The sequence below is a fragment of the Pseudopipra pipra genome, chromosome 3 (assembly GCF_036250125.1).
Source record: "Pseudopipra pipra isolate bDixPip1 chromosome 3, bDixPip1.hap1, whole genome shotgun sequence".
NCBI classification, from domain to species: Eukaryota; Metazoa; Chordata; class Aves; order Passeriformes; family Pipridae; genus Pseudopipra; species Pseudopipra pipra.
This window is the reverse complement of record NC_087551.1, coordinates 112,910,544-112,931,665: the sequence shown is the minus strand read 5'-3', so window position 1 is coordinate 112,931,665 and position 21,122 is coordinate 112,910,544.

Sequence of the window (21,122 nt, the reverse complement as noted above, 5' to 3'; positions counted from 1 at the left end):
AACAGGATGGGTGGCTTTTATTCTCTAGAAAGTTTATTCCAGAGCCTGCATGTTGCAGCACATTCACAGGAGGTAGGATTGGAGTAATACCAATCTGAAGTAGACTAGAGAGTTCTCCTCACCAAATGACCAACCCAAGCTTGGCTCATTAAGGTTTATTTTTAGTAATATTTCTAATGATTTTAATTTTAAATTTTATTAATATTTTTTTAAAATTAATTTTTAATAGTTATTTCTGACACACATCCCTGAACCGGCCTTTGGAGAAGAATATGCCTTTATTGCTGTTAACTTCTCTCACACTACATATGTACCTTCTGTGTAGCCTTCTGGGGGCATCTGACCATCTCTACTGAATATACAACCCTAAACTGGGCACTCTTGGTCATACATTCAGAATCAAAACCTGAATTTATACCCTTAGGTCTGGAGGTTGTAGGTTTGACACTATGTAATGGCCTTGAGCATAGTCATTGCATAACAAACCTTCCATGCAAATTCCTGTTAATTGGATAACAGCCCTGAGCAAAACACTAGTTAGTAAGGAACTTTAAATGTAAGTTGGCAGCTTGGAGCCATCAGCACCTCTAAAATCTACCAATCATGTCCTGGAAAGTTATTTAACAAAAATATAGCTTTGAAAAAAAAAAGTTCCTGTTGTTGCTGCCAGTCTTGACTGAGAGCCAAAGCTCTACAGTGGTTTTCTTGATGCTGGGAATAAAAATTGCTGTCCACAACTGTGTCAGTACTTGGGAGAAATATCCCTTTGTTTTGTCAGAGGTTTCTAGAAGGCAACTCCACAGATTTCCATAGAAATGCCTTCATGTTGAAGACAAATCCTTTGTAAAGGGTCACAGGTAATTAATAGATCATCTTTATTAAAGATTAACCCATTTTTACCATGCCCAGTGGGTAAATAATGGGCACACCAGCCTCTCTAATATCCTCTGTTAATGCACTTATAGCCATTTATAATTCAGAAGCCCTACATCCATAGCACACTTATTCCTACTATTAATCATTCATCGGCCTTTGATAAAATCTTGGGAAACCCATTCCTTTACAAAATGACTGACCAGCAGATTGACAAATCAGGTCTGGTGACTGCAAAGCCAACTTAGATGCTGTTTGGTTCTGTCCATTTTCGAACTTTTAAAGCGTATTTATTATGACTTCATTCTGGTAATGAAGTCTGGACAATGTGGTAGCACTAATGAGGTAGGTATGTGGTGCAGTTGGGAGCAGGAGCTCACACTTCACTAGTTGTAATTAAGGTGTAAATGCTGATTGACAAATGGGTTTGCAAGTTAAAGAGGTGCATCTTTGATTGACTATTGCTGCCTGAAAAAAAATTTTATGTTTCTAATGATCCAACAGCTGCAGGGATTCTCTGATATGATTCTGTGAGTCTATGGTATTCCCATGGTACTGTTCTGAACCAAGCCCTGTCTTTTGGCTTCTGACTAGGCCAAAACTGCTTCTTTATCTCTTTGCTTTACCCACTAATGTTTTTCCTTTCAAGTATGCCTGTCATGACAATCTTCTCCCAAGAATCAAGCAACAGAACAAGAGAAAACAACCTCAAGTTGTGCTAGGAAAGGTTTAGATTGACCATTAGGAACAATTTCTTCACTGAAAGTATTGTCAAGCATTGGAACAGGCTGCCCAGGTCAATGGTGGAGTCACCATCCCTGGGGGAGATTTAAAAGCTGTGTACATGTAGCACTTGGGGACATGGTTTAGTAGTGACTTGGCAGTGCTGGGGGAATGGTTGAACTCAATGACTTTAAAGATCTTTTCCAGCCTAAATGATTCTGTGTTTCTAACAGGCCACGTCACCCAAGCTGATCACTAGAAGGGCTCAAGCCAGGTTGGACAGGAGCCTGAGCAACCTGGTCTAGTGAAAGGTGTCCCTGGTCATGGCAGGATATAGATGGATATAGATCCCTTCCAACCCAAACTACTCTATGATTTTACAACGATCGTTGAGGAGTTCCAAAGTCAGCAGGTGTTTACCGACTCCTCCACCCCTTTCCCCCCTTTATCTCCCAGCTGTGCTGAGATTTAAACACCATTTCTGCGAAACACTCAACTTCTTGCTGTTAATTTCAAGCCCGGCTGACAGAGCTCAGCTTGGATCTCGTTCCCGTCGGGAGCCGAGAAGCAGTTTCCGCTCACAGATCACACATCGCTGAGTGATGTTCGGAGACCCCCTCGTTCCCCCAGCCCTGCGCCCTGCGAGGTGACATTAGCGCTGGGTAATGATGTGTAAATGTGTCAGAACTGTGCCACCTAGTGACACTGCCGCCTCCTTCCTTCGCTGGAGTCACGCAGCTCGCACCGCAGCGAGCCCTAATATAATTAGCGTTAATTTGGTTTCTCGTAGCTGGCTGCGGCGCAGCTCCCCGCTCAGCCACTCTCTGCTTCTCCAGAAGACTTTGCTCAGTGTAATAAGAGCTTCGTTAGGGATTTGTTTCCTCCTTTTCTCATGGTAAAATAATTTTTTTTTAAAGTTTTTTTTTTAAAATATATTTTCTGTGTAGAAAAGCAGATCTAAACTGCACAAGGGCTTTAGTAGGGAGCAATTTATTAATGATATGTGCTGCATTTTTACACCTAACAACTAAATCTGGCTGGAAATTTTTGGACATTTTTTTTTCCCTGTTGCATAGTATACATCCCTAATATAAAAATATTTTACTTTTCTCAAAGTTTCCATCTCCAAAAATTGTTGGAGATGATTCTACTTTTCTGATTGCCAAGTATCATCAAGCTTTCCAAGAGGGATGCTTCTACCTGGGGATCCAGTAGGCCCTGAGGATCCTGTCTCTCCTGGGAGCCCAGGGCTCACTGGAGGACAGAGCCCACAGCAGACACCAGAACTTCTCACCACATTTTCCTGTTCAAAAGCCTTTAAAGCAAAATTCCATGTTTCATTTGGAAATATCCATTCAACCATGGTGTTTACTGTAAAAAATTTGAAATTGTGGTAAACTACTCTGATTGATCCAAACCAGTTATGGGGAATTATTTTGTCTTATTTTATTGTTATTATTGCTCTTGTGATTGTTGAGATTTTGTCCTTTTCTGTGAATGCAATGCAAGGAAAGTTCAGAAAGCTAAATATTTTTCTTGGTTGTGAAGATCATTCTCAATTAACTTTCCTCATAACAATCAATCCCAGGAACATTAATGCATTCTGTACAACTCAGCTCGTTTTTGACACAGTGCAGTAGAGAGATGGGAGAGCAAAAGTCTAATTAAATGATCAGACAGCAGATTTAAAAGAAACAGAAGTTTTCAGTTCTTGGGTTTTTTTTCATTTTTTTCCAGGCTTTTGTTTGCTTTTTGTAAAACCTCATCACACTGCATAAGTCATTGCATTGAGATGCTGAGGAAGCTTGAAGCATAAATGACTTATAAAAACAAAACCAAACAAACTAAGCCAAATTCATAAAGATTAATCATAGGATCATGGAATAATGAATAGTCTAGATTAGAAGGGATCTCCGGAAATCATCTGGGCCAATCTTTTGCTCAAAGTAAGGTCAGCATGGCTGTCCTAAATTTCTGCTTTAATTCAGCGGTTGAGTGTGAATGGTGATTACCTCAGACATTCTCAAATCTTGGTGGTTTCATATTTTAATGCCTTTGGAACAGCACAATGTCCAGTTTTCAGAGGTTCACAGTGCAAATGGCAGGAATCACATCCCATAAAACTCAACAATACTTTGCCGAATATAATGACTTAAATGAAAATTCATATTATTATTGAGTTAGAATGCTTCTATTTGGGTAAGATGCATGCAGTTAAATGCAGACTTCTCCACAGGAGCTGGTCACCCTTGATTCCTTTTTATAGTCATTGCAAAGCAATTGGCACTGGTGGAAGTGATTCGTCTCAGCTTAGAGTAGATGCCTAAAACAGGTCAGATGAATCTTTTTCTTTACTGCAGAATCTCTTCCTTTACTGACTGTAAGGGAAATTTATGATGGAGCTCTTTAAATTACTCTTATTTTGAAATTTTGGAAAACGTCCCTATTTACAATTTGCTGGGTTGAAATCACTAAAATTGCTAAAATACCATGCTTTGCATCCCTAAAGTCTAAATTTTCAACATTCATCCTGAAACATTCTCTTTAAAAATATGATTTATGGTGAAAATAATATGAGTATATATTGCATTGAAAAGCAGTATTGAATTTAGCTATATTGATGCAAGTATTTGGTTATTTTGACAATAGTGTTTCCCACTTACTTGTATTTTCCCGTCAGTAGCTACTGAGATATTTTCCAAAGAAATCTTTTTCACCATTTTGGAGGCACAGAAATTCCAATGCAGAGGAATCCCATAATCACAGAGAAGAAGGGGGAAGGATTGTCTGGAGGTCCACCTGAAGCAAATTGTCACTAACACTAGACCGTGTTTAGTGAGAGTTTTTTCCAACCAAGGCTTAAAATCTTCCAAGGATGCAGCCTCTATGGGCCATGATTCCAGTGCTGGACAATCTTGCAGTAAAAACATTTTCCTGACATCCAATCTGAACCTTTCAAGGTGCAATCTATGGTCTTGACTGTTGTGTCTACAGATAATTGAGAAATGGTTTAGTCTGTTGTGTATGTAGTTGTATGTCCAGTTCATTTGGGTTGTTATGATATTACCCTTTAGACTCCTTTTTACCTTTCTATGTAAGAGGTGCCTCTGCAAAGTCTCCTTGTAGGTCACTTTCTCTAAACCCCTTATAATTTAGTTTCTCCGTGCACATCTTGAACTGGAGCACCAAACAGGACATAATATTCCAGATTTGGCCTCAACAGATGAATAGGATTAGATGAGATAGAATAGAATATTTCAGTTGAAAGGGACCTGCAGTGATTATCCAGTCCAGCTGCCTGACCAAAAATTAAAGCATGTTGCTAATATCCTTTTCCAAACACTGACACCCTTGAGACATGGATCACATCTCCAGGAAGCCTGTTCCAGTGTTTGATCTCTCTCTTGGTAAAGATATGTTTTCTGGTCTAAACCTCTCTTGGTGCAGCTTTGAAGCATTTCCAGGCATCCCATCCCTGGGTAACAGGCAGAAGAACTCATATCCACCCACAGCCTGACAGCCCTGACTGGCTGGTAGTTCTTTGGCTCCTCCTTTGTGCCTTTCTTGAGGATGGGAAAAAAATTATTCTCTTCCAGTCACCAACATCTCCCCTCAATAGCCACAATTTTTCTTAAATTATAGACAGAGGCCTCACCCAGCCACATCAGCTGACATTTTTGGTATCCTTGAGAGCATCCTATCTGATCCCATGGATTTCATAGCAACTAAATCCTTTGAGTAGTGCCTTGTCTGTTCCTTCCTCACTCTTGGCTGCCCCTCTCCCTACCAAGTTATGTCAGCACACACAAAGGTCTGGAGCAATCTTGAAAACTGATACAGAGAAGTCCTTGTACACTTCAGCCTTTTCCACACTGCTGATAACAAAAAAGGTTATCTCCTGCATCCAGAGGTAGGTCTGTATTATCCCTGAACTTCCTTCTGCCACTGGATTCCCTTCTTGCTGCTATTATTGTTCTTCTCTGTCTTGCTGCCAGCTGGGCTTTGGTCTTTCCTTTCATCCCTAAGAGCCCAAGCAAAGCTTTGATGCTCCTCCTTTGTTTTTCTTCCTCATTTTAGCTTTGTGTTTGCTCCCTTCCAGCATTTTAGTTCATCAAGAAGTTCCTTGATTAGCCAAGCAGACCTGATGAGGTTCTTGCTCTTCCTGCACAGAGAGTTTATTCCAGAGCATTTTTTGTTTTTCTTTAGAAGTGTATCAGCTTCTCACAGCACTTTCCCTTTCTCTTGCTGCTGCCAGGGGACTCTACATGGCAGTTTCCACTGACCTAATTTGCTCTCCAGAATTCCACATTATGACTCTGGGACCACCTTCCCAAGCCTTCCTGCAGATCCTGCAGCCTTGCTCTGTAACTGCTGTCTCAACTATCATCTCTGGCCATGTTCACCACCAGTTTTTCCCAGCTGAACACTGACCCTGCTTGTCCTTTCCAGGATTTGCATCACTTAATATTTTACTCAAGGCCACCCAGAGCCGAGAATAGAATCTATAGTTTTTCCTGTGTTGTCTTAAATGAAAATATTCTGTAAATATGTGCAAGCAATGAGAAGATTGGAAGTCTCTGAAGATATATTCCCATCTTTGTGCCCTATTTGCTGAAGAAGATGGTTAAAAAGCATCTTATCTTACTTGAGAAAAATAGCTGTATATTTGCCAAGGTCAGCAAGATGCAAAGAGATTTGCTGAGGGCTATATTCTCTTCTCTGATCCATTCTGCCAATTTCTGCTTCACATTCAGCAATCTGTCCACACATGGGCCTCCTAAGGATGTCAGCAAGGATTCCACAACCACAAGAGAAGAGCTGGACCCTTCAAAAGTTAGTTGCTCAAGTTAAAACCACCTCAGGGTGACTGACTCATGCATTTAGTTCTTTTGAATGATGCATTTGGTTCCTTTTGAGGAAATTATGTGTATTCACAAGCTGCTATTTTGTCTGTCAGGACAGAAGAAGTGTAAATAAAAAGAACATAGAGTTGGAATGGACTGCTGGGATCACTGAGTCTAACTTACCCTTTAACACTCAAGTAAGAAGATCATATGGTGCCTTTTATAGTTAACTTCAAGTCCCATCTTTAGCTACATTTGCTGTGTCCTAGCGGTCTTACTGAAATGCTTTTCCAGAGTTTCCTTTCTTTGGTGGTTGGAAACCCAATTTCCAGCCTAAAATGATTGTTTGCTTGTTTGTAGGCAGTTGTTCCTTTTGCCAGCTTTGTCCATTTGTTTAAATAGCTTTTCTCTCCCCCTCCCTTCTTATTCTCTTTTCTCCTCTGTGAATTTACTCCTTCAAAGCCTTTTTTGCAAAACTAATGCAGTCCTGCTCTCCTTGTTGCTTCCCATGTGGCAAAGTTTCCATTCTCCTTATTAGCTACAGTGGCCTTTTCCCCATCTCTTCCAAAACTTTTAACTGGGGTTAAAGTCTGTCTGGACAATCCACACATTTCTAAAACCTTTAAAACACTTTTTTTTCTATTGTCACTTTAGTTCTATGGCTACGCCTTTCCCTTCCTCTGCTTTGCACAGCCCTCCTTTTTTGCTTTCTCTGGACACACTTATCCTTTGCTAGTCTGTATTAAACAAAAGAAAGTAACTATTTATTTATTTATTTATTTGCAAAGAAAAATACGCAATAGTACATAATAAATTAATCATATATTTTACTAAGGACAGGATAGGATAGGACAGGACAAACCTACAATGATCATCTGGTTCAATTGCAGAAGGACTTGATTTTAGGACCTGTAGGTCTATGCTATGCTATGCTATGCTATGCTATGCTATCCTATCCTATCCTATCCTATCCTATCCTATCCTATCCTAATCTCCTTGAAGAGATTGTTTCTTCATTGCCATTCTTGGCACCATGTTTGAATTAGATGAGAAACTTTTTGAATATTGCTTTGCTTGAAGAGACAGCTCTGAATTTGCAAGGTTTATAATTATGATACACTGAATAATAGCAATGTCTGTCTTCTCTGCACCTGTTGCCAAAATTCAGCCTAAATTGGACATTTCAGAGAAGGAGAGAGACAAAACTGTGATCAGCCAGCATGAGAAGTCCCATTTTTCCCAAAGGAAGCCTCACTGCTGCTATCTCTATACCTTCTTTTTCCTTATCTTTCATGAACTGTTCCCCTGGCATGGATCTTGCTTCTTTCTCCACACCTGCATCTTCCTCTGTATTTCCAACCCTGCCTACTCTTACTTTCCCCATCTCCTACCCCTATGTCCCTGCCTCCACACCATATCCCTGCTGCTCTTTTTCTTTCCCAGTAACTTTCCCTCCAAGAACTACTGCTCTTTTCTCCTCATGCTCATCTACCTAGTTGTCACCTTCTTGTTTTCCCGTTTCTCCAGATCTTGAAGCTTTCTTTCTGCCTCTTCAAGTTTTCTTTCTGCTCCTTTTCTTCCCCCTTCAACATCCATATTTGGCTTTTTCCTGTATCTCTTCTCAAATCTGTCCTTTCTTCTACCATCTTCTTAATGATTTAGAGCCCATATTAGCATTTATTCTGATTATACATGCATATATATATGATATATATATCTCATATATACGTGCAAATACATACTGCTATGTGAACAGTGCTTTCTACATATATCCTTTCTCATTGTCCTGCCTCAGTGTTTTAAAACTACTGAACCAGAAGCTGGTTTATGTCCTGAAAAGATCATCCTGCCCAACCATTCCCTCCAGCACTGCAAGCCACCACTAAACCATGTCCACTAGTGCCACATCTACACCTCCAGTGAAGGAGACTCCATCACTGCCCCAGGAATCCTGTTCCAGACCCTGATCACTATTTTGGTGAAGAGATTGCTCCTAGTATCCAATCTAAACCTCCCCTGATGCAACTTGAGGCTATTTCTTCTTGTCCTGTCTCTGGGTAGAGCCTTCCCAGCAGAAACAGAGGCAGGAGCACTGTATGAAATCTTTTTGTATCTCTTCTCATGGCTCTTCCACGACTTCAGAGGAACATGGATGCAGGTCACACAGAGAATTATAGGAATAGGAGCTGCTATTTACATGTTGAAATAACTGATATGAACATTCCTGTGACTGCTTCAAAAGAATTTCTCATTCATTATCTCTGTTATTAAATGCTTTGGTGTTGCTAAAAAGGAGGGCAGGTTAATTTGGGAAAATTATGTTTAAACTTTATAAATAGAACAAGCACAAAGCTCATCATTTTAATAAATGTTATTGTGTCTTCTGGATCTAATAGATCTTAACTGATGCATGCTATCACTGAGTTTAGTTTAAGAAATTACCCCAGAGAGGTTTTTTAAATCAGTGGGAGACATGTTCTCAAACAATGTTAGAAATATTTGGTTCACCTACATCCTTGTCACTGAACCAGCTTCCTCAATAAGCAGCAGAGAAGAATCTGCCACTTTACCTTCTCATCTTTCATGCTAAAAGAAATGGAAAGCTTTTTAAGCTAATCTATTAAAATATCAAGTCATCTATCAATGCAATTTAGTCACCTCTGAAGCAGCTGTGTAACAGTGAAGTGCAATGCTTTGAACAGGGACACATTAACCAGATCCAAATAAATTATTGCATGAAATTAACACTTTTCTCTTTCTGAAAATGGATTAAAAAACTGGGTTTGCGTTGCATGCTGCTGCTTCATGAGGATTTAAAGACTAGCAAAGCCTGACTTTAGGCTATTCCCTTTAACCATTCATTGCATTGAGTTTAAGGAAATAAAACTGGGCAAAAATGATACCCTCAATCTTTTATTTGCAAGTGAAAAAGCTAAACAACTTACTCTTGTATAAAACATGACTGAGCTTTTATGATGCTTTGGACAGGAAGGTTTTGGAAGACACCAAACTCATATGTACCTCAAAATCTGGAAAGGAATCAGAGCTGCTAAGATTAATTCCAGATTTTCATTATTATCACATACATATTAGGTGATGATTACTTTTTTTTTTTTAAGGCACAAGCTACAAATTCTTTGATATAGAAATATTGTAGCAGAGCATCTGAATGTTCTGAGTTAGAGAGTTTTGAGTGATCATATCCAGAAGTTCAAAGGACCCATCCACAGTTTCCCCTGTATCTGACTAAATATGGATTTACATTGATCTAAAACTGAAAATTGACCTCTTTAAAATCAAAAACAAGGCAGGAAGGTGTCCTACAGTAGTTGTCACTATTGAAAGTTCAGCCTTGACAATGGACGTTTCAAACTATTTGTGCGGACAAAAGAAAAATAACTCTATCTGGGTTTAAGCTCTAAAAACCATTCCCTCCATGAGTTTATTTAATATAGTCAAGAGAATGAAAATTTTTGATCAAATTTGAGATAGGTGTTCATGTTTAATAGACTCTCTACTCCATAATGTTTATCCTATTAATGTAACTATTACTGGAGTAACAGTCCTGCTTCACTTCCCAGCAGATAAAGTGACTCTGCCATTGCATGAGGGAGGAGTGCTCTGATCTGACCAGCTTGGGCATCTGTGCTGAAATCTGTTTGAGATGACTTTTATTGCTCACTGTGACCTTGCTGTGTGTGAAAATATCACCCATCTGAATTCGTCTTGAACCAACCTTCCACCTCATGCCATACCCTGGAAACAAAATGCACCGTAACCCTCCGAAAAATACATGAGCAAGAGCTGAGCCAGTTCAGCAGCAAGGACTGACATTTAAAGCTCAACAGAAAGGAAAATAAATGAGGAGACATAAGCAAAAAAAAAAAAAAAGAAAAGAAGAAGAGTTTTCAGCTTTGGGCTTCTTTGATTTCTTTAGCAAAGGTTTGAGTTCCCACTGTAGGATGCATGAATAGCTGGGCTGAGCCCTGGAGAGCTCAGTGTAAGCAGGGAAGGGAACAGCTCTCCCGGGTTGCTTCATCACCTGATTAAGGTGTTTTTGATAACCAGAAGAAGCAATTTTTATACAGGTTTATTTCCATTCCAGAAATGCCATTATGCCACAAGGGGGTAGGGGTGTTCTGTTTAAAACCTTGCAGTGTATTCCTACAGACCCAGTGTTTGAATGGAAACAGTGTTGGGTATTATAAAAAGCAACACAGATTGAATCTACACAGACATTTTCTATACCATCTGCATTTCAACTATTGCTTTCCTTATAATTAACATCTGTTCAGAGATATCAATCTGAGCAGGATGAAAATATTTAAGAACCGTCTATCTTTCAGCCTCGCGTGTTCCTGGAGATGGTTCTGAAGGTGGAGAATGGCTTACCCCCAGGAAAGAGGATTTGGTTACAAGGAGCACCTTTCATTAATCTAAAGAGATTGCCAAGGGCTTGGCAGCACCAAAATGGACACAACTGGATCTCATCAGGGAAAGTGCCCCTCGAGCACACAAAAATTCAGTGACATTGGTGGGGTTGGTGGGGTGTGTGCACGCACTGTTTTATTGGGAAAAAATCAACCACGGAAATACATACAGATAAAAGGCCACAGGTGACCCCTGAAGATGGATATGACAGAGGACAATGCAAACATGTTTTCTTCTTAAGTCACCTTAATTAATGTTTTAAGTGTTTTTTGTGTTTTGTTTTTTTTTTCACTCAATATGAGCCTGCCAGAGACTCGGGAATTTTGTGGTGGAAGAGAATGTGACACCTGGATATAGAATGAATCCATCTCCTTATCTCTTTACACTGCTCAGGAGACAAATCCACAGCACATGTATTCAAAGCAGAGTGGAAAAATGCGGTTGAGACACCAGGTAGATATTTAAAAATTCCCAAAATTGCAACTTGTTGACATGTGTTATTCCAGGGTTAATGGGATCCACCTGCAGTCAGCTTTCAGTTCCCCTGTTTCTCCCAGCAAACAAACAGTTGAAAGCCTTCAGCTCTTTTCCAATGAGACACCATGTGATATTCCTCCAGTCCTCTTCAGCCAACAGTGTCCAAAGCATTTTGTTAGGTCACACAAATCATAAGAATGACATAAATTTGTCTTCTCACATATATTTTATTAGGAATACAGATTCATTGCTCTCCAAAGTGCAATCTTATTTTACTGCACTTTCCATAACCACTTCTTTCAGTCATAAAGAAAAAACAAGTTGAGTTTCTGACATACTTAAGAAAATGAATTGTATTTTAAACAGGTCAAAATGTCCTTTGTTTCTAGAAAAAGCAAAATAAAAATGTGCCATCAAAACTAATGTGAAGAGGTTTCTCTCCTTTCAGTTTTACAAGACCATTGAAATTAAAATAATTTTCATCCTTCAGAGGTTGAAAATGAAATGTGTTTTTTTTTTCCACAAGTGGTCCTTAAAGATGCATAATCTCACCTGCCTCTCTGTTCATTATCTCTTCCTCTTGCCATGAGCAGAATCTGGGGCAGAGAAAGGGTGAGTGACTTTAGCAGGAGTAGGAACTGAGACATGGTCAGAGCAGACTTGTTTTGTTGGTGGATTGCAACCATGTCAATCCACATCTCTTAACTCACGTCACCTGTAGATTTTACATCCTGCTTCCCCAAAAACTGTCTTAGATATGAGTAGTGACATGGGAAAAATGGGACCCTGCTGCCACCTGAAACCTTTCATCTTTCTCCTAGATGGCCCCGGACCATTCACAGGTGCTTGGGAGATGGATTTGATCCCAAGAAAGTGGACACTTCTACATGACACCGAAAGAAAACAAAACAAAGCAACCTCAAGGGGTTATAAATAAAAGAATCTTTTCTAGAAATTATTTTAGGAACTACCTTTTTCAGTTTGAAAAAATTCAGTAAGGAAATTAACAGAAAAAGAAACACTTCCATTTTGAGGTGGAAACTCTTTCTTCATCTGTTTTGTAGAAAATAATTTGGCTTTTTAAAAATAATTCTGTCACTGAGTTAATGAAAAGGTGAGGTTTTTCAGAAATTTTTGGTATTAACCACCTGTTGTTTTTTTTTTGTCCCTAAATTTGGGACCAAATTAGAGAAATATAATTTTTGGTGGAATTGTCTTTTCCTGTGTGAGAAACTGGATTGTTTGGTGAACCTTTCCCTGCCTAGATGCAATGACTGAGCTGAGACATAAAGAACTGGAGATAAATATGAGAAAGAAGCATGAAAACTGGGTAATCCAAAATGTTAAACGGAAACTAGTGAGGAGAATTTTTTAATGGATTTAAAAAAAAAAAAAAAGTGTGAAAGTAGCTCTTCAGCAACAGGAGAAGACTCTTTTTACGATTTTTGATGGCATTTGCTGGAGGGAAAATGTGAGGGATAAGAATAAAACAGATCATTGTCCATTCACCCTCATCGAAATTGCCTGGTATCCAGACCCTCCACTCAGCACGAGCAGTTTGGTCCTGAAAAAAAACAAAAAAAAAGAAAGAAGAAGAAGAAAAAAAAAAAAGAGGAAGAAAAAAAAAAGTAGGGAAAAAAAAGAAAGAAAAAGGAAAAGAAAAAAAAAAAAGACCAACAACTTCCAGCTATGCTCCAGGAGGAATTTCATATGGAGCTAACTAAGGAAAATCGGCGTCTCAAAGCTCCCTCGGTCCCGTGAGCGAGGGGGGTAATAAGTGACAGATCCAGCGGGGAGGGAGCGGACGGAGCGGGAAGGCAGGTGCTGCAGTCAGTCTCCTCTCTGCCAGGAAACACGGGAAGAATGCATGACCAATTCGGTTTCAGAGCAGAATGCTCTCTTTAATGGACAGAAAACACTAACCTTTTATTTTTTTCTTTTCCTCTCCCTCTCCTTTTCCAAAACCACCCCCCCTCCGCCCCCCAGATTTAACTCCTTGAGAGGACAAAGGACAAAGCTCACATCTCTGGACAAGCTATTTTTACCCCACCAATAACTTCCACATTACCTAAAATCCTGGACAAATGCACTGCTGTGTGAAAACAAAATAAACATCTTGAGAGGGTTGGATTATCTGAGTGAGATGAAATCAGGGTAAAATATCCAAAAGACTCCACCTGTTGTTGTTGTTGGGTTTTGGTTTTTTTTTTTTTTTTGCTTACTACAAAATGCTTTATCTTGCCTTAAATAATCTCACATGGGTTCTCACAATTCAGCTCTGTTTTCATTGTTCAAATTCATAATATCAGGCTGGAGCAACTCCTCAACAGGAATTCTATAAATCTGACAGACACCATTGGCATCTAATGTTTTGGCTACAGGGAATCTCAAATGAGGATCTCAAATTAAACTCAAATGGGGAATCTCAAATGAGGAGAATCTTCTGCAAAGGAGGGAAATTCTGAAGTGTTCCAACACCATGGGAAAAGCTGAAATGAGCAGTTTTTGGGACAACACTTAACTTAGGCTCTGCTGACAGCAAGGGCCAAGCTGCTTTGTGTAGGATCAGACCCTGAAGTGGCTGAGATCAGCTAAATAATTCAGTTGTCATCATTCCCAGCCATCACCAGTGAGTTTTCTCCCTCTCTTTCAGTGTGCCTGCCTGGGAATACATGTGCCTTTCCAAAATATACACAGGTTAAAGTTTACTTGTAGATAACACGGAGGAGATGTAACCATAGGGGCACAGCCCAGCATCCTCACACACTGATAACACACACAAAGCCATCCGAAAATTAAAGAAGATATTTCCTGCCTTGACAGTTTGCTCCTAAATACAGGGTTTAAGGGTTCTGAATATGGTACAATAATATTATAGAAATGAGGAAATTTTCCTGTGAAATGGAACTTGGAGTTAATGGGAAAGAAATGCATGATCTGCTTAAAATAAGTCTCCCCCTTACATCCCACAAATGCACATGAAACTTATCCCCCTCCTGCTCAGAGTTTCTCAGTAGGCGAAATAAAGCAGCACTAAAACAAATAAAAATCACTGCAAGAAGAAGATTAATTTTACAACTCAGTAGTTTGAATTATAGCCTATGACAAACCCAAGAGGTTTCAAACACAGGACAGAAGTATGACTTCACTGGGAGTTATTTTTTCGAAAGCCCTTGATTCATGCAAACTCCGATTTTTAAAGATTTGGATGCTACAGTGATAGGGAAGAAAATATTTTTCTGTTTGTGCACATTGATGTTTCTAATATAAATTATACAGTTTTGGTTTATGTGTGGGTGGGTATTTGCATATGCATAGGCATATGTATAGTGCACTGCACAGTTTTTAGGATTTTAAAAAATCAGTGGTTTATAGCCATGTTTTAAAATAAACTGGTTTACTTTCCCATATTAAATAAAAAAGAAAAAATTAAAAAAATGAGGGACTAATGAAATTAATGGTTGTTCAAATCAGGGGCAATTAAAAAGCACACATTTCTTTTCCTAGGGTATGAATTGTATTCAGTGTTTGCAGCACAAGCCTGTAGGATAAATAATGTAATGGGTTTGGTGATTTGATACTAAAAGCAGAACAAAATCCTACAGATGTAGCCTCATTTTTCTCCACACTCCAACTGCTCACTTTTTTTTCAATTGCATATTTGGTACAGTTAAAAAAAAAAATCAGATTCTTTGTCTAAGAGAACCAATTTCCAGCGTAATAGGCACTTGCATATAATTACAGGAATTTTAGAAAGTAAAACAAAGAAACAAAAAACGGATGACTGTGGTGTTGTTTTGTGATTGAGATTAAATTGACAGCTGATATCTTTCAACTTTTATGCTTTTATCCCTTCAATACAACGAAATTCCTCTAACTTTTGCACATTTTGTGCACCAGAGCCTGATATGTAAAAGATCCAATTCTCCCTGGCACCAGGGACAACATTTTTAAAAGTAATGAGATGCCTAAAGACACAAATCAGAGATCTATTGGGATTTTCAGAAGTACCTCAGTGCCTAAATTCCAATTTTGGGTGCTTGAATATCTCACAGGAAAAAAAAAATTGTCCAGAGCTTCAAAATAATTTTAGGTACTTGTAACCAATTTACAATCCCCTTTTAGAAAACTGAATATTGGTAAGATACCAACAATCAACTCCATCACAATTTGTTTTTCCCCCCATGAGTTTATCACCACTTTAATGAAATCAGGGCAACTTCCTCCAAGTCGTGTAGAAAATGTCTTAGATCTCTTCAAACTTTTTGGGCTCATGTTGACACAGGAATTTGACATATGACCAGACCTGCCACGGCCAAAACTGAAAGCAGAGTGTGCTCCTCCATGCCTTGCCTGTCCTCTGCCACAGGTTGTGGTCACACACCCAAGTTCTGCTCAGGACAAGCTGCTCTGTGTCTGAGGAAGAAGGTGCATGCTTCCTGCTGTCCTGGGTTTGGACAGATAACTTCATTCTGGACATCTTCGTGGGACATATTAAAGGGAAATGTAATAACTCAAAAGGTGGTAAGTGGAAAGAGATAAGAGCCACCAACATGGACTCCATGGTGATGGTCACTGTTGTTTGGTACTGAAAGAAATGTGAGATGAATCCAGGTGTGCCTTCCTCTACATCCTCCACAAAAAAGAGTTATGAAAGCACATTCACTTGTTTTCCAGATGAAGAGAAAAACTCAAGCATCAGTAAGCTCAAATATTTTGTCATTAGATCATGTAACTTCCCACCAACTTTGGAAGCAAGTCAAAGGAATCCTGATGAGGGGAGGTTTGGAATTATTGAGGAAATGTTTTTCGTTTTTATTCTTATTTGAAAATGCCAATGGCTCAAACTGGAGCTATTCCTGAGGAGATTGTTTCCAACATGCTCACCTCTCCAGCTGCAATTGGTGAGACCCAAAAAATTTACTAAATGTCCAGAGCTGAGGCTTCTAAAAAGAAAGGGGGGGGGAAACATCTCCCTTTTACTAGAAATTATTTTTCTGGCTTGGAATTTAAGTTGGTTTTAATTTAAACCAAAGATTAAAAGGAGAAGGGAAGGAAGGGAAGGGAAGGAGGAAGGGAAAGAAGGGAAGATAAGGAAGGGAGGGAGGGAGGGAAGGAGGGAGGAAGCAAGGAAGGAAGGAAAGAAGGAAGGAGAGAAAAACTGGATGACTCAATACTGGACAACTCAATCCAAGTAATTCAGTTGTCCAGGAGTGGTACCAGGTCAGAGGTGAACCTCTGAGAGGAGCAGGTCCTGTGCTGCAGGAGTAGCTGGTGTCTCAGCCTGGGAAAACAAGGCAGATGATTAAATGAACAAAAGGAAACACCAGCTGACTCTCCCAATGCCCCAAGAGTCGCTGCCCTGACTGAAGGCATCACCATTTCCCCATGACAAGTCAGAAGTTTCCTGGAGTTGGTAAAAATCTTATCTAAAGTCGCTTTATCACATCAATCTGGTCCTTTGGTGTGAGGAGACTGCTTGAGGAATCCAAACAGTGTTACCTGGTGATCTATCTACTCCCTTGGAGATAAATTTTCATTGCCTAGAGCTGAGGCAGCTCTGTCTCAGCATGTCTTCTGCTCCTTCCTCCTACCCTGAACAGCACCCTAATCCTATCCAGAGCTCTAACTAAAGGGAAGCCCTTCATGATCCAAAGCCCACTTGCAATAGCAATGATCAAAATGACTTTATCTTGCCTTAAATAATCTCACATGGGTTCTCACAATTCAGCTCTGTTTTCATTGTTCAAATCCATAATATCAGGCTGGAGCAACTCCTCAACAAAGCTGCTCTTTCCTGACCCCTTGACTTCTTGGGCAAGGAATATAATGACCTCCATTGATTCAGCTGCTGGTAGCAAGAGTGGAGGGGAAGAGGTTTCCCATTTCCTCCCCAGTGAGGCTTCTAGGTTGGTGGAATTGTTAAAGGATTTTGTTTTCTCTCCAAGAGAGCCTTATGCTGGTGCCAGGGTTGCGTGCAGGAATAAAAACAAGGAACAGAGGAGAGGGGGAGACAAGTCATTCAGACAAGGGAAAGATTTGCTCTGTGCAGGATGTCCATCTATTTTGAGACAGATATAGCCAGAATTAGGCTCATTTTATAGAATGACTATAAAAAATTCAGAGTATAAGGGGAGAGTGCAGCACAGGGAGAGTACAAACCTCCACTGCCTTTGCTGTTCCATCTGATAACTCGAGGTTTACACTGGGGATTAAAGTGAGGTGGAAATCGCATCCGAGACCTTTAACAGAAGAGCTGGAAGAACAGGCACCCACCCTTCTGGTTATTCTACAGGGGGTTTGGATACGGAGTCCTTGATAAAAAAGTCTCTGCATTAGGTGAAGAACCCCTCTAGAAGACACTGGAAGCTGTTCAGACCCATCTGTGGTGTTACCCCTCCAGGTTACGCACACAGCATCTGTACCCTGAAATCCTCCCTTGCAAGCCCAGCTCACATTCAGGTAGCAACACGTGTTTGGTGGAAACATAGAAGGGAAGAAGGATTAATTGAACATAACTGCTGGAGGAGCTGGGTACAGTCCCACTTGATATGTTTTAGCAGTTAAAAATAAAACCACATTAAAATAGGTGATATATTTTTATAGCCCTTTAAAGGAAGTCTCAGACAGACGGAATGAAATAAGAGAATCTTGCTGTAAATGCAAAGCAGGAGCGGAGTTTTGCTTTTTGTTTATTTTTCTTTTTGTTTCCTTTTTTTTTTTTTAATGGTTCTGTTTTTATAGCATTACTTTTAAGGAATACTTAGGAATACCTGAGAGGATCAAAAAGCTTCTACAGTCTCCTCAAATGTTTAGCAAACAAAGTGTAACTGGAAAGGATTTTTCCTTGCTTTGCTCTTTTTTCCATTACTTTGTTTTCTGTTCATTAGTGATAGGTGCTCATGCATTCCATAATGCAGTTTTGCAAGGATATCTTCCACGAGTTTCCTTATTATACCATGGTGTAACTAATACATACTGTTAACCTGCTCTCCCTCTTGTATGTAACCACAGAACCATGGTCCAGAAAATATTTCCCATTACACTGGTGTAAATCCGCACTGGTTTTCCTCTAGTTTTGCACTGTTTTAAAGAAGATGACATCGTGTGTTCCCCAAAATAGAGATCAAAAATCTTGTGAAGAGACCTGAAGACACTCCCCATCAGAGCTTTAATTCTCCTAATGTTTAGCTCCTAAAACCTGAGTCCAAGTGCTTGGCTTATAAACAGGGTCTTATTAACCAGAGAAGCTGTGGAGTTCCCATCCCTGGAAGTGTTCAAAGTCAGGTTGGATGGGGCTTGGAGCAACCTGAGATAGCAAAAGGTGTCCCTGCCCATGGCAGGGAGTTGGAATGAGATGATCTATAAGGTCCCTTCCAACCCAATTCTGTGATTGCATTATTTTATGATTTCTCTGCATGCTGATCTGCAGGTTAAGACTTGTTCATTAACTTTTTCACTGATTGTCCATATACCTCAGCTTCTAAAACATTTCACATAACGATTTAACACCACTGAACTACCTTTCCCTTTGCTTTGTAATTTTTTTCCTTCCAAGGGAACCAGAGAGAACCAGAGTTTGCAGGAAAAGCATCCCTTCATTTGCGTGAAATTAACTCTGTATTTTGAAAAGAGGTATTTAAAATGTTTCTCTCAGGGAAAGGTGGAGAGGTGATGAGATACGCAGTGTGTGGTGTAAAAATACAGCTTGAGAGGTGTGCACGCGAGGAAAAGAGGAGCAACCACATTGCCCAGGTATCTGCTAACAAATGCACAGGAAAAAGAACCTTTGAGATCACAGAATCATGGAACGGTTTAGTTTGGAAGGGACCTTAAAGATCATCCAGCTCCAACTCCCTTCCATGGGCAGGGACACCTTCCACTAGCCCAGGTTGCTCCAAGCCCCATCCAACATGGTCTTGGACGCTTCCAGGGATGGGGCAGCCACAGCTTCTCTGGGCAATCTCTGCCAGGGCCTCCCCACCCTCACAGGGAAGAATTTCTTCCCAATACCTAATCATAACCTACTCTCTTTCAGTTTAAAACCATTCCCCATAGGATCACAGGAAGAAAATTGGACAAAGTTAGACCTGATGAGTATTTATTATTAGAGATTTTCATTGGTTTTAGCTCTCGAGGTTCTTTGAGACATGGGACATTTCTTCCTGGGTTTGGATAGGATTATTTTTAAAGCCTGGATGTTTCTGCAGCCCAGAGAAGCTGTCTGTGCACAGCCCTGTAGTAATGCAATCAATACAAGTTAAAACCAGAGTGAAACATTTTGTGTTTGTGAGTCAATTAGATTCATCCACCAGAGGTCATTAGATGATCAAATGACACTTTCCTACTGTCTATAAGTAAAGATATCAGTATTCTGTGCTATAAAAAATGCATTCTCATTAATAATAAAAACCTTAAAGGAGAAATAAAAGTGTTATAAAGCAAATTATCACACAGTGAAGTTCATGATTTTAAATAGCTTTGATAAGAAAACAAAAATGGGTTCTGAATAATATTGCAAAGAGAAATTAGAATGCTCATGAATTCTTATTCCAAAATGATGGGAGATGCTTAAAAGGTAAGTTTGACTCTTCATTATTCAAATGATATATTTCTAATTGTATGGTCTGAATAGCATAAATTCTGCCAAGAATGGCCCATGACTTTAGAAAATTTGAGGTAATATGACAGAGGTGTCTAATTGTGCTTGTAATGAGGTGGAATGAATCTCCCAGGCTTGGCTCTTGCATACCTTTACACCAATGGAAATCATTCTGACAAATGAAAAGAAGTGGATTTGGAAGCAGAGAAAAGCTTTCTGGTTTCCCCTTGTTTAGTTTCTCCCCATCATCACTTTGACTTATTTTTCCCTTCCCTTAGTTTCTCTATTTGTGATAGCACCTTGTCCTTCTTTCTTCTCAAACAGCCTCTTATTTCACTTCACATTTCACCTGAATGTAATATCCTTCTGTTTTGGCTTATGCTCTTCAACTCTTATCTTCCATTTCTCGTTTTAAATTTGCAATTTCATTAGTCAGGGGCCTGATCTTGCAGTTGTTGCTGGAAGAAAAGAGCCTCATGCAGGATTAGTAATGAAGCTGAGGATTTCAGGTCTGCTGGGATCACTTGGGATTGCTTCCCAAAGTTAAAGTAGTCCTCTTCAGTGTATTAAAATTGGGAGAATATAATTAGTAGGAGATAATTGTGACAGAGAAATTCATAAGCAATCCAGATTTTTCCCCAAAATGTTCTCATCCCCTTCCCACCAAGTACCAGGTACATTTATCACAAGGGAAGCAAGACTTTAATCAAAGGGTGAAGTCAAAGCTACTCAGGAGGCTCTGACAGCTGAGAGTTGGGTTTGTAGCCACATCTCAGGCAGTGGGACAAGGAATGAAGGCACAGTGAAAATGAACTGAGTCCTTCCTCTGTCTCAGAAAAATAAATGATCCTGGGGCTTGAGTCCAGTCATTTCAGAGCCAAGATCTCCATCTTGCCTAACAGATCCTAGTTCTTCTGGGGTCTTGTTTGAGAGCTTAGCTAGAAATGTTAAATTTTAGCCACTTTAGGCTGGATAATTTTTCACTTTTAGTCTCCATGTGTCATCCAATATCCTACAGTTTGAAACTATCTGGGTACAGGGTCCCCTCTGTTGCTGAACAAAGAAGTGACTGATTTTGCAGAGCAGAGAACAGAAATTCTGGGAAGAGGTGGGAGGCCAGGGCATGCTGAAGCTTGATATCCAAGAGTGATCCTGTGATGTAAAAGGGTTGT